Raw genomic sequence first — 14454 nt, 5'->3', positions numbered from 1 at the left:
TGACTTTTCAGCCGGGGAGAGATTTTTATAGCCAGGAGGTGGGGTTGGAGGGATGGAAGGGGTGTGTTTCATTCTCCCGAGTGCCAAACTTTTCTATTTATTTAATTTATCTCGTCTGGTTTCCTGGAAAGGCTGTAGAGTAAGAGGATCAGTGATGGGCTCCTAGGGTATGGTCAGTTACACAGAACAGGTAGAAAAAAAATTGCTTTCTAAATCTAAATAATAAATAAATAAATAAATAAATAGTAATAGTAATAGTAATGCTAATGCTAGTGCTAATGCTAATGCTAATACTAATACTAATACTAATACAGTAATAGTATAGCTTTTTAATTAGAATTTTAAGATTATTTTTTAAGGTATAAATTGGATTGTTATTATTGTTTCCTGTTTTTCTGTACATGCTGTGAGCCACCCCAAGGCCTTGGAGAGGGGCGGCATACAAATCCAATTAAATCTAAATCTAAATCTAAATCTAGTAATAATAGTAATAATAATAATAATAATAATAATAATAATAATAATAATAATAGAAACATAGAAGACTGACGGAAGAAAAAGACCTCCTGGTCCATCTAGTCTGCCCTTATACTATTTCCTGTATTTTTCCTGTTTACCCCAGGCATGTTTAAATTCAGTTACTGTGGATTTACCAACCACATCTGCTGGAAGTTTGTTCCAAGGATCTACTACTCTTTCAGTAAAATAATATTTCCTCACGTTGCTTTTGATCTTTCCCCCAACTAACTTCAGATTGTGTCCCCTTGTTCTTGTGTTCACTTTCCTATTAAAAACACTTCCCTCCTGGACCTTATTTAACCCTTTAACATATTTAAATGCTTCAATCATGTCCCCCCTTTTCCTTCTGTCCTCCAGACTATACAGATTGAGTTCATTAAGTCTTTCCTGATATGTTTTATGCTTAAGACCTTCCACCATTAATAATAATAATAATAATAATAATAATAATAATTTATTAGATTTGTATGCCACCCCTCTCCGAAGACTCGGGGCGGCTCACAACCACAATAAAACAATGTAGTACAAATCCAATAATTAAAACTAAAGCTAAAAACCGACTATCATTTAAAAAACAGTCAATAGTACCCAATTATAACCACAAATAAATCTTACTGGCCAAAAAAGGGGATACATCAATTACCCCATACCTGGTCTTCGGAGTCTTGCGGAAGGAGAGGAGGGTGGGAAGAATTTGAATCTCTGGAGGGAGTTGATTCCAGAGGGCGGGGCTGCCACAGAGAAGGCTCTTCCCCTGGTCCCGCCAGACGACATTGTTTAGTTGACAGGACCTGGAGAAGGCCAACTCTGTGGGACCTAATTGGCCACTGGGATTCGTGCAGCAGAAGGCGGTCCCGTAGGTATTGTGGTCCAATGCCATGTAGGCATTTATATGTATAATGTATATTTTGTGTGCCTGTGTGTAATATGTACACATATGGCATATGTACATAAAATTAAAGAGTATATTTTGGATGTTCAGGAATAGTAAATAGAGAGGGAAATTGTATCTCTTTGAGGCAAGGAGAGGCCAGGCACCCTAACCCAAACCCTTGATGTGAGTGACGTCAAGTAGGCCATCTTTAAGCCAGTCACATGACCTTTAAGCCACTACCGACCGGTCACATGATCGCCAAGCCACTCCTACTTTGCCAAAATGTCTGATATTAGTCACTGTCCTAAGATACTTTATTAACTCCAGTTTGGATAAAAGGGACATCTGCGATTATTTTTCCATCTGGAGCAAGGGTTGAGCAGATACGAAGCACACCTCTTTCCTGTCACCCTTGGCATCTTGTCTGTTGACCTCGGTTTGTCCAGGATATCTATGTCATGTAGCCAGGATTGAGATACCATCAACGTCCTACCGATCAATTACTACTTCAGCTTCAACCGCAACAACACAAGAGCACGCAACAGATTCAAGCTTAATACTAACTGCTCCAAACTTGACTGTAAAAAATATGGCTTTAGCAATCGAGTTATCGAAGCGTGGAATTCATTACCAGACTCAGTAGTGTCAACCCCTAACCCCCAACTTTTCTCCCTTAGACTTTCCACACTTGACCTCTCCAGGTTCCTAAGAGGCCAGTAAGGGGCGTACATAAGTGCACTAGTGTGCCTTTCGTCCCCTGTCCAATTGTCTCTCCTTTATCTCATATATCATATATATTTTCTTCCTTTCATATATCTTCTCCTCTATTTTTACATATTATCTTTATATATATTACTTCATGTCTATTCTCTTCCTATGTATTTGTGTATTGGACAAATGAATAAATAAATAAATAAGATAGGGGAGGGGAATTAAATGGCTCTCCATCCTGGTTGCGGCTCGATGACAACGGAGGGTTTTACGATCCCACGTGACGTCTTGCGTGACGGTTTCGATTTTTCCATTTTTAGCAACTGGCCTTCCTTCGCTTGCTTTGCCCAAATGTCTGAGATTAGTCACTGTCCTAAGACACTTTATTAACTCCAGTTTGGATAAAAGAGACATCTGCGACTATTTTTCCATCCGGCACAAAGGTTGAGCAGAGACTGTGGAAATATTTTAAGTCGAAAGGATGGGGAGGAGAGAGGCCCACGCTGTTTGAAACATAGAAACATAGAAGATTGATGGCAGAAAAAGACCTCACGGTCCATCTAGTCTGCCCTTATACTATTTCCTGTATTTTATCTTAGGATGGATCTATGTTTATCCCATGGCATGTTTAAATTCAGCTACTGTGGATTTACAACCCCGTCTGCTGGAAGTTTGTTCCAAGCATCTACTACTCTTTCAGTCAAATAATATTTTCTCACGTTGCTTCTGATCTTTCCCCCAACTAACCTCAGATTGTGCCCCCTTGTTCTTGTGTTCACTTTCCTATTAAAAACACTTCCCTCCTGAACCTCATTTAACCCTTTCACCTATTTATATGTTTCGACCGTGTCCCCCCTTTTCCTTCTGTCCTCCAGACTATACAGATTGAGTTCATGAAGTCTCTCCTGATAAAGTTTTATGCTTAAGACCTTCCACCATTTTTGTAGCCCGTCTTTGGACCCTAAAGATCTAAAGGAGATCCTCAAATTATATACATATACAAATACATATACAAATACATATACATATAGATATACAGATACACTGCTCAAAAAAATAAAGGGAACACTCAAATAATCCTTCCTAGAACTGAATGAATGAAATATTTATTTTATTTATTTATTTATTTATTTATTAGCTTTGTATGCCGCCCCTCTCCGAAGACTCGGGGCGGCTAACAACAATAAAAAAGACAATGTAAACAAATCTAATATTAAAAATAATCTTAAAAACCCCAATTTAAAGAACCACTCATACATACAAACATACCATGTATAAATTCTATAAGCCTAGGGGGGAAGGGAAAATCTCAATTCCCCCATGCCTGAGGACAGAGGTGGGTTTTAAGGAGCTTGCAAAAGGCAAGGAGAGTGGGGGCAACTCTGATATCTGGGGGGAGCTGGTTCCAGAGTCGAGGCCGCCACAGAGAAGGCTCTTCCCCTGGGTCCCGCCAAACGACATTGTTTAGTTGACGGGACCCGGAGAAGGCCAACTCTGTGGGACCTAACTGGTCGCTGGGATTCGTGTGGCAGAAGGCGGTCCCTGAGATAATCTGGTCCGATGCCATGAAGGGCTTTATATTCCCATTGAATACTTTGTTCTGTACAAAGTTGAAGGTGCACAACAGCAGGTGAAATTGATTGTCAATCAGTGTTGCTTCCTAAGTGGACAGTTTGATTTCACAGAAGTTTGATTGACTTGGAGTTATAGTGTGTTGTTTAGGAGTTCCCTTTATTTTTTTTGAGCAGTGTACACATAGATTTTCAAGAGTATTGGTATGTAGGTCTTGGCATATTCGGGTCTTTTCACATGTAAGCTTGATAGAGGGAAGGCAGCTCAGATCTCGCTTTGTTCACCCAAGCACAAAGCTGAAAACAACAGCCTGAAGGTGACAAGTGGGACCTCATCAAAATGCCTCCTGGAGTCAATCAACCTTACACGGGAAAAGACCTGAACGTGCCTAGACCTACATACCTATACATACCACATCTGAGACATCAACACCCTTGAAAATGTCCAAAGATATTTCACCAGAAGAGCCCTTCACTCCTCCACTCGAAACAGAATATCCTACGAAAATAGACTAACAATCCTGGGCCTAAAAAGCCTAGAACTACGATGCCTAAAACACAATCTGAGTATTGCCCACAAGATCATATGCTGCAACGTCCTACCAGTCAATGACTATTTCAGCTTCAACCGCAACAACACAAGCGCACACAACAGATTCAAACTTAATACGAACCGCTCCAAACTTGACTGTAAAAAATATGATTTCAACAATTGAGTTATCAAAGCGTGAAACTCATTACCGGACTCAATTGTGTCAACCCCTAACCCCCAACACTTCTCCCTTAGACTCTCCACGATTGACCTCTCCAGGTTCCTAAGAGGCCAATAAGGGGCGTACATAAGTGCACTGGTGTGCCTTCCGTCCCCTGTCCAATTGTCTTTCCTTTCTTTCACCTACCTTATATATTTTCTTCCCTTCAGATATCCTCTCCTCTAAGTTCACTTTCACCCTCTTTTATATTATCACATGTCTATTTTCTTCCTATGTATTTATGTATTTATGTATTTATGCTCAGGCAGGGGGTTGGACTCGATGACCTAACGGTCCCTTTCAACTCTATTAATAAAATAAAAAATAAAAATAAAATAAAAAATGAATAAATAATAAATAAATAAATAAATAAACAAACTATACTCGTGAAAATCTATGACATGAGTGTAACATATTTTTTGCTGATAATGAACAGGAAGGGAGACTACCATAGATCTATTTTGGGCTTATTTGCCTTCATCAGTTAGCCACATCCTTACTGGAATTTGAACATGGTGTTCTGCCTTGTACTGAGCCTCTAGGCTACAGCCTCATCTCCTGTATCCGCTTGTACAAAGCTGCGCACGGAGCTCAATTTTCACGACCAGTGTGGCCTTCTTATCCGTACCCACTACTGTTCAACTCCCAGGCTTAATGTCACCAAAGTTGGAGACCCCAGTTGTACAGGACTTGATCTCCCAGACATAAGATTGCAATGGATCTGTTGGGATCTAGAGGACTTCCTTTCTGGCACCGGATCATCTTTCCTCCTCGGAACTAGTCCAACTAGCCTGGCCTCTCTTCCTGGATTCCCATGTTCCCTCCGAGTCCTTTCCTGGCGGAACTTTACATCTTCCTGTGCAAATCGGGCGCGACAAACAAATGCTTCCCCCGCGGCCTTCATCCCAGATGTTTCCTGCCCCAGGTGTTCTTTGATTTTTTCTTCCTTTGTACAGTGATACCTCGTCTTACAAACCCCTCGTCATGCAAATTTTCGAGATACAAACCCAGGGTTTAAGATTTTTTTGTCTCTTCTAGTCTCTCCTATATCTCGTATTTCTTCTATACTATATCCTTTATAACCTTCATTGTGTATTATTGTGTATTGGACAAAATAAATAAATAAAAATAAAAATAAAAAATCATTATTCAGCTTACTGGTGTACCTGAAGACAAGAAAACGGAATTTTAAAAATTGGGATTTGGAAACTCAGGAATGAAGAACAGCAGTGCTTTCCAGCTGTTTAGTAAAAGTGTTGTTAAAAATGCATACTGAAGCCATCCATGCATGGCAAAATAAATAATGTGATTCTTTTCAGAAGCGTGGATAAATGTCATCTGGCGGGACCCAGGGGAAGAGCCTTCTCTTTGGCAGCCCCGACCCTCTGGAACCAACTCCCCCCAGATATCAGAGTTGCCCCCACCCTCCTTGCCTTCCTCAAAACCCACCTCTGTCGTCAGGCATGGGGGAATTGAAATTTTCCCTTCCCCCTAGGCTTATAGAATTTATACATGGTATGTTTGTATGTATGATTGGTTCTTTAAATTGGGGTTTTTTAGATTATTTTAAATATTAGATTTGTTTATATTGTCTTTTTTATTGTTGTTAGCCGCCCCGAGTCTTCGGAGAGGGGCAGCATACAAATCTAATTAAATAAATTAAATAAATAAATAAATAAATTTAAGGGATGGAAGAATGATGCAAAAAAATTCAGAGCGTTGGACCGATTCTCTTAAGGAAGAGTAAATAATAATAATAATAATAATAATAATAACAACAACAACAACAACAACAGGAACAATAGGAAATTCGAATGCCAAGTAAAAAGATACAGCCACAGAGTTTGAGGGCTGGAAGGGACCTTGGAGGTCTTCTAGACCCACCCCCTTCTCAAGGCAGGAGTCCTCAACCTACGACAACCAGGGCCAATCACAGCAGTCGTCAAGCGAATCACGGGATCATTAAGCAAATTCCTTTGGCAACTGGCATGCACTTGTGCCGGTTTCAGGGTCCCAACTATGTAAAAACTTCCCCGTCCACTTCCAACCAGCGAAGTCAATGGGGGGAGCCTGACTCACTTAACAACCATGTACAGATGGTCCTCAGCTTACAACCGTTTTATTTAGTGACCGCTCAAAGTTACAACCTCACAAGGGATTACGGGGGCGTTAAGAGGAGATGAGTGAAAGAGTTGATTGACTTGAACCTCCAAATTTTCACCCCGTCAGCTTCCCGGCCATATTAGGGAAATCTCCGAACGAGGTTTTATTGGTCACCCAAGTTTTCACCCAGCCAAGACTTAAAGCCCAACCGGAAGCAAATCCCTTCCATTCCAAGCTGAGTCATTCAAACATTGTGAAAGCAATAATAATAATTCTGTTTTTTTCCCTCCTCCTCTTCTTGCCGTCCGTATGTTTAACGTTAGAAGGAGGAGGACGTGAACTAATTTATTGTTTGGATGAATCTGTAAACGACTGGAGAGCTTCTTTTGGCCTAAAAGCTTGGAATGAAACTGTAATTCCTTCCTTTCTCTGGCGTCCCTCCATCCTTCCTCATTCCTGGTCATTTGCTTGCAAGCCACTCGAACCCCAAACCCATTAATTAACAAAGTAAATTCCAGAGGGCTGAAGGGAGCTGAGGGTGTTGTGATTTAATGGTGGCTCTTGGAAATTTCAGTGTAAAATGTGACTAGAACTCACCGTCTCCTGGGGATTGGCTCAAAGTCACCCAGTCGTTTTCATGCCTAAGGCGGGACTAGAACTCACCGTCTCCTGGTGATTGGCTCAAAGTCACCCAGTCATTTTCATGCCTAAAGCGGGACTAGAACTCACCGTCTCCTGGGGATTGGCTCAAAGTCACCCAGTCATTTTCATGCCTAAGGCGGGACTAGAACTCACCGTCTCCTGGTGATTGGCTCAAAGTCACCCAGTCATTTTCATGCCTAAGGCAGGACTAGAACTCACCGTCTCCTGGTGATTGGCTCAAAGTCACCCAGTCATTTTCATGCCTAAGGCGGGACTAGAACTCACCATCTCCTGGTGATTGGCTCAAAGTCACCCAGTCATTTTCATGCCTAAAGCGGGACTAGAACTCACCGTCTCCTGGGGATTGGCTCAAAGTCACCCAGTCATTTTCATGCCTAAGGCGGGACTAGAACTCACCGTCTCCTGGTGATTGGCTCAAAGTCACCCAGTCATTTTCATGCCTAAGGTGGGACTAGAACTCACCGTCTCCTGGTGATTGGCTCAAAGTCACCCAGTCATTTTCATGCCTAAGGCAGGACTAGAACTCGCCGTCTCCTGGTGATTGGCTCAATGTCACCCAGTCATTTTCATGCCTAAGGCAGGACTAGAACTCACCATCTCCTGGCGATTGGCTCAAAGTCACCCAGTCGCTTTCATTCCTAAGGCGGGACTAGAACTCACTGTCTCCTGGTGATTGGCTCAAAGTCACCCAGTCGCTTTCATTCCTAAGGCGGGACTAGAATTCACTGTCTCCTGGTGATTGGCTCAAAGTCACCCAGTCGCGTTCATTCCTAAGGCGGGACTAGAACTCACTGTCTCCTGGTGATTGGCTCAAAGTCACCCAGTCGCTTTCATGCCTAAGGCGGGACTAGAATTCACTGTCTCCTGGTGATTGGCCCAAAGTAAGTCACCCAGTCGCTTTCATGCCTAAGGCGGGACTAGAACTCACCATCTCCTGGTGATTGGCTCAAAGTCACCCAGTCATTTTCATGCCTAAGGCAGGACTAGAATTCACCATCTCCTGGTGATTGGCCCAAAGTCACCCAGTCGCTTTCATGTCTAAGGCGGGACTAGAACTCACTGTCTCCTGGTGATTGGCTCAAAGTCACCCAGTCGCTTTCATGCCTAAGGTGGGACTAGAATTCACTGTCTCCTGGTGATTGGCCCAAAGTAAGTCACCCAGTCGCTTTCATGCCTAAGGCAGGACTAGAACTCACCATCTCCTGGTGATTGGCTCAAAGTCACCCAGTCATTTTCATGCCTAAGGCGGGACTAGAACTCATTGTGTCCTGGTGATTGGCTCAAAGTCACCCAGTCATTTTCATGCCTAAGGCGGGACTAGAACTCATTGTGTCCTGGTGATTGGCTCAAAGTCACCCAGTCATTTTCATGCCTAAGGCGGGACTAGAACTCATTGTGTCCTGGTGATTGGCTCAAAGTCACCCAGTCATTTTCATGCCTAAGGCGGGACTAGAACTACCCGTCTCTGGTGATTGGCCCAAAGTAAGTCACCCAGTCGCTTTCATGTCTAAGGCGGGACTAGAACTCACAGTCTCCTGGTGATTGGCCCAAAGTCACCTAACCGTCCTTCAGGCCTAGGGCGAAACTAGAACTCACTGTCTCCTGGTGATTGTAACACAGTTGTTAAGTGAATCTGGCTTCTCCATTAACTTTCCTCGTTAAAAGGTCACAAAATGTGAACACAGAACTGTCATTAGTACATGCCAGTTTCCAAGCGTCTGAATCTTAATCAAATGACCACAACAGAGTGAAAACTGGCTGCTGGTCTTTGTTTTTCAGTGCTGTGTGACGTCAAAAACCGGTTGTAAGTCGAGGACTCCCTGAAGTTGGAAAACTATCTCGTGTGTCTCTTACAACCCGTTGGAAACTAGCGGAAGGAGGTTTGAGTTCACCGGCTGTGAGCCAGGCTCCCAGACGTCACGTAGAGTTTTCTCTCCAGCGATTCCAGATGTTTTACAGCTTGGGAGAAAACAAAGTTCCCATCCCTAAAAATGCCAAGAATTCCAAAGTGGGGTTTTGGGAAAGGGAGCCGTCTGTTACTCAGCGGGCGAAAGAGCGAGAAAGCCGATACTGTGTGGGGGGAAGCAGGTTGGAGGAAGTTTAAGGGAGAAAATGTTTGGCAAGAGGATGATTGACAGCACTGGACAAATCCCACATGGGGTTCACTGGACTCAGTGACACACAAATGGGGTCCTGTCCAATGCATCCAGCCTGCCCCCTACTGGTCAGAGAGGGTGATGCCTTAATTTGGGACCAGCAGGAACCCACCTCTGGTATAAGGTCTGTTGATTGAGCAGGGGGATGGACATTGGGGGGCTACTGCCTGGATATGAGGGGCACGCAGTGGGGTAGTTCTGGTCACCACACTTCAAAAGAGACATTGAAACTCTGGAGAAGGTGCAAAAAAGAGCAACCAAGATGATTAAGGGATTGGAAACCAAGACTTACGAGGAGAGACTGCGGGAACTGGGCATGGATAGCCTAGAGAAAAGGAGGGCCAGAGCGGACATGATAGCAGACTATACGAGGGGATGTCACAGAGAGGAGGGGATCACTTTATTCTTCAGGGCACGAGAGGGCTGGATGAGGAACAACGGCTGGAAGCTGACCAAAGAGAGATTCAACATGGAGATAAGGAGGAACTTCCTGACGGTCAGAGCGATCAACCAATGGAACAGCCTACCAGCGGACGTTGTGAACTCCAACACTCTGGACATTTTTAAGAGAAGATTAAACTGCCACTTGACTGGTGTGCTATAGGGTTCCTGCTTGGGCAGGGGATTGAACTCGATGGCCTTCTTGGTCCCTTTCAACATGAGCCACGCCCACAGTGAAGTAGACCCAGAGACAGGGTTTTGAGCAATCGGTACTTTTATTCAGCTCAGAGAACAAGTGACAGCTCAGCAAGGTAAAGTGACAATTCAGCGAGTACCGACTGGCTCTGCCGGGAGAAACCGCTTCTTTTATACTTTTGCGGTTCCCGCCAAAGCTAGAGCCGGCCGCGTCTGAGCCAATCAGGAGCGACTTCCTGCTTGGGCTCAGACAGCGCTGGAAAAGAGGAACAAACTATTTACAGCGTTACAAGGTAGCCATTCCAGGATACAACACCCCTCCCCTCATAGTTGGATTCATCCATCAAGAAAGCCATGTGACGAAGTCGTCCAATCGGTGAGGCCTCCGAGGCTCTCGCGCTGACCTGCGCAGTCCAATTTCTCCTTCGCCACTGACTGTGGAGGATGGCTCGCCGCTGCTCTCCCGGTGCGGCGGACTTGGCCTGGCGGGCCCAACGAAGGCCTCGGAGGACGAGGATGGCTCGTCGTCGCTGGATGGTTCCCCCTGGCCCGATAAGTCTCTTTGCGTGTTTCTTAGTTCGGGCAATGTACTAAAGTCTGTTGAAGGGGGAGAGTCCAAGTCAGCGGGTTGTTGCAATTGGTTTTCAGTTCGTTTCCGAATGTGGTCTATGTGTCGTTTCCACAAACGACCATCCTCCAGTTTAACAATATAAGTCTTGGGTGCGTTTTGCTTAACAATAATTCCCTTCATCCAGTTTACATTTCCATCAAAACATTTTACATATACATTTTGTCCCAAATACATTTCTCTTTCTGGTTTCATGCACATTTGGTTATTATTCACACAGAATCTTGGATTTAACCTGTCTAATGGTGACCTCAACTTTCTCCCCATCAATAACTCTGCAGGGCTTACATGTGTGTGCGAGTTAGGGGTAATGTGCTGGGTTAATAAGAATTGGTCCAAGTTCTGTTGCACATCCCCAGGGCCTGACCTGTGCAATGCCTCCTTTGCCATCCTTACGTAACGTTCTGCCAACCCGTTAGCCCAGGGCGAGTAAGGCGAGATGAGGGCATGCCTGACCCCTAGGCCATCTAGGAATAATTCGAATTGCCTGGCTGTTAGCTGTGGCCCATTGTCAGACACTAATAGATCAGGGCAACCATGGGATGCAAACAGTCTGCTCAATACCTTGATAGTGGCACTTGTGGTTATGTTGTTCATTGCTATTATTTCCAACCATTTGGAGAAGGCATCAACCACTATTAGAAAGTACTGAGACCCCACTGGGCCAGCAAAATCAATGTGGATCCTAGACCAAGGGCCAGCAGGCTGTTCCCACTCAGCCGGAGTTGTTTTGGGGGGACTGGGCCTTGACTCTTGGCACGGGTCACACTTTGAAACCCAACTTTCAATATCAGCATCTAGCCCTGGCCACCATAAATGCCCCCTTGCTAGGCTCTTCATCCTGACAATCCCAGGATGGCCCACATGTAACATTCTGAGTACCTTTTCCCTTAGGCGTTTGGGGATGATCACTCTATCCCCCCACAGCAAACAACCTTTTACATATGATAATTCAAGCCTTTTGTTTTTAAAATCACACAATTCAGGTTTAACAATATCATTTTGCCATCCCTTTAGAACACAGTTCACCACTTGTTTAAGGATTTGGTCTTGCTGCGTGTGTGCAGCTACCTCTTTTGCTGTGGTTAGTGGGTTTTCCTCGAGTTCTATCATTAGCACATCTGTGGCAGGAACAGGGTCTTCTACTAAGTCTGCTATGGGGCATCTGCTGAGGCCGTCTGCATGATTGATTTCCTTCCCCCCCTTATGGGTGAGCTCATACTGATACCCTGAGAGGAAAAGGGCCCATCTGATTAGTCTTGGAGACATAAAAGGTGGAGTGGGCTTGTTGGGGGCTAGCAGGCCTAGTAGGGGTTTGTGGTCAGTGACTAGCTCAAAGCTTCTTCCAAAAATGTAATTGTGAAACTTCTTTACCCCTGCCACTAATGCTAGAGCCTCCTTGTCTAATTGGCTATAATTCCTCTCCGTGCTGGTCATGGTTCTTGAAAAAAATGCTATTGGGGCCTCTGTCTTATTGGGTAGAACGTGAGCTAAGACTCCTCCTATGCCGTACGGCGAAGCGTCGCACGTGAGCCTAATGGGTAGTGAAGCACTATATTGGACTACTACACTTTTAGACGTTAATAAATTTTTTATTTGACAAAAAGCTTCACGTTCAGTTTTCCCCCATGTCCAGCGGGCTTCCTTCTGGAGTAAACGATGGAGAGGCTCTGCTACTGTTGCCTTCTGCTTTAAAAAAACGGAATAAAAATTAAGGAGGCCCAAAAATGCCTGCAACTCACTCTTATCTCGTGGCTCTGGGGCTTCTCTAATTGCTCTCAGCTTCTCTGTTGTGGGGTGGATACCTTCTTTATCTATCTTATACCCAAGGAATTCAATACTGTCAGTTCCCCAGACACATTTATCAGGCTTGATTCGTAACCCTTTGTCCTGTAGCCTCTTAAGTACTTCCCTTATTCTTTTGTTCACTTGTTCCTGGTTTTCCCCTGCAATTAAGATGTCATCAAAATATGGAATTGCCCCATTTACCCCTGACAATAGGCGTTCCATGATGCTCTGGAATATTCCTGGGGCTATGCTTACCCCAAACTGTAACCTCGTGCATTTGAAAGCCCCCCTGTGTGTTACAATCGTTTGAGCGTTTGCTGTTTGTTCATCGACCGGAAGTTGCTGGTAAGCCTGCGCCAGGTCGATCTTTGCGAACCTTTTCCCCTCCCCCAGGGAGTGTAAGAGTTGTTGCACAACCGGAATGGGGTAGGGGTGGTGTTGGAGTGCCTTATTCAGGGTTGATTTGTAATCAGCGCAAACTCTTAAGGAGCCATCTGGCTTCAGGGGTGTCACTATGGGAGTTTCCCATGGCCCCTGTTCCACAGGGACCAAGATACCTTGACTAATGAGTTTGTCCAGCTGTATGTCTAGCTTGGGGAGAAGCGGAAGGGGAACCCTGCGAGGTTTCAGTCTAACCGGTGGGACCTTGGGGTCAATAGAGAAAGATATAGGGGGTCCCTTATACAATCCCAAGGTGGGGCTGAACACTTCAGGGAACTCTTTCACAAAGTTAGGCATAATATCACAGTTTACATTACACACACCCGAAATTTCGATCCCCAACGGTTCCATCCACGCTAGACCTAGCAGGGAGTGTTTGGCCCCCGTCACAATAAGCATGGGAAGGGTACATTTAACATTCTTAAATGCAATAGGTACATTTGCTGTTCCCAGGACCGAGATTACCCCCCCTTGGAAGTCTCTGATCACCAAAGAGGTTTGAATTAGGTCAGCCTTAGACACATTAGGCATATATAGCTTAAATTTTTCCCAGGGCATGATGGTATATCTCGAGCCCGTATCCAGCTCCATTGAGCAAGGCTGGTTATTTAGTAACAATGAGATAACAATTTTAGCCCCCTTTTTGGTTGCCGTGTTATTCACGGAAAATTGAGAGTTACCTCTATTGTAGTCTCGGTTAGCGGTGGAGTAATTCCTTTGACCCGAGTTGCGGAACGGTCTCCTTTCTCGCGATTGGGGGTGGTGGTTTTGAGGTCGCTGGTATTGTTGTGTGGCAAAAGTTTCTTCTGGTGCCGTTGCCCTGCATGCGATGGCGATGTGGCCTCTCCGGTTGCAACGGTGGCAAGTAGCGTCTCGGAAAGGGCATCGATGGCGCTGGTGATTTCCCCGGCAGCCCGCGCAGGGGGCTGGGTGAGTAGCTCTAGGGTGTCTCGGCTGGTCTTGCAGGAGGAGGCAGTTGTCCCCGTTGCTAGTTGGCTGGCTGCGGTCGTCTGTTCCCATGGCGCTGGGAGACTCGGCGTCGATTTTGGCAATGATTTCTCGCCTTCCGTGCTCTTTTAATTCTCTTGCCGCTGCGTCGGCTGCTTCCGCGGTTTGCGCTAATTTAATCACGGTTTGTAGAGTCGGCTCTTCTTCGGTGAGGAGTTTATTTCTCACTGTGTTGCTCTTCATGCCGAAAACCAAGGCGTCGGTGAGGCGAGCTTCCGGGTCTTGAAACTTGCATTGAGCAAGTACCGTTCGAAGCCGCGTTGTGAATTGGCTTATCGACTCGGTTTCTCTCTGAACCATCATGTGAAATTGATGCCGGTAAACCATGGCTGGTCTGGTTGGTTTGAAATGGCTCGCTAGTTTCTGTTGAAGGACGTCCCACGCTGTGGCTCTTGCTTGTTCTGGTTCGGTGAGAGTTTGGGCAAGTCTACGGATCTCTGCGCCGCAGTAGTTGAGAAAAATAGCCCGTCTGCGATCGGCTCCGGCGTCCTGCATTCCCGCCGCCTCGAGGAATATCTCGAAGGTGGCCATGTACTCGTCCCATGTCATTTTCTCGGAATCGAAGAGTTCTGGAGCCTGGCCGATCTGGATTTTGTCCATGTTG

This window comes from Erythrolamprus reginae, chromosome 4 (genome assembly GCF_031021105.1).
Source record: "Erythrolamprus reginae isolate rEryReg1 chromosome 4, rEryReg1.hap1, whole genome shotgun sequence".
Lineage (NCBI taxonomy): Eukaryota > Metazoa > Chordata > Lepidosauria > Squamata > Dipsadidae > Erythrolamprus > Erythrolamprus reginae.
The sequence above is the reverse complement of the archived record's forward strand: the minus strand, read 5'-3'. Positions refer to the sequence as shown.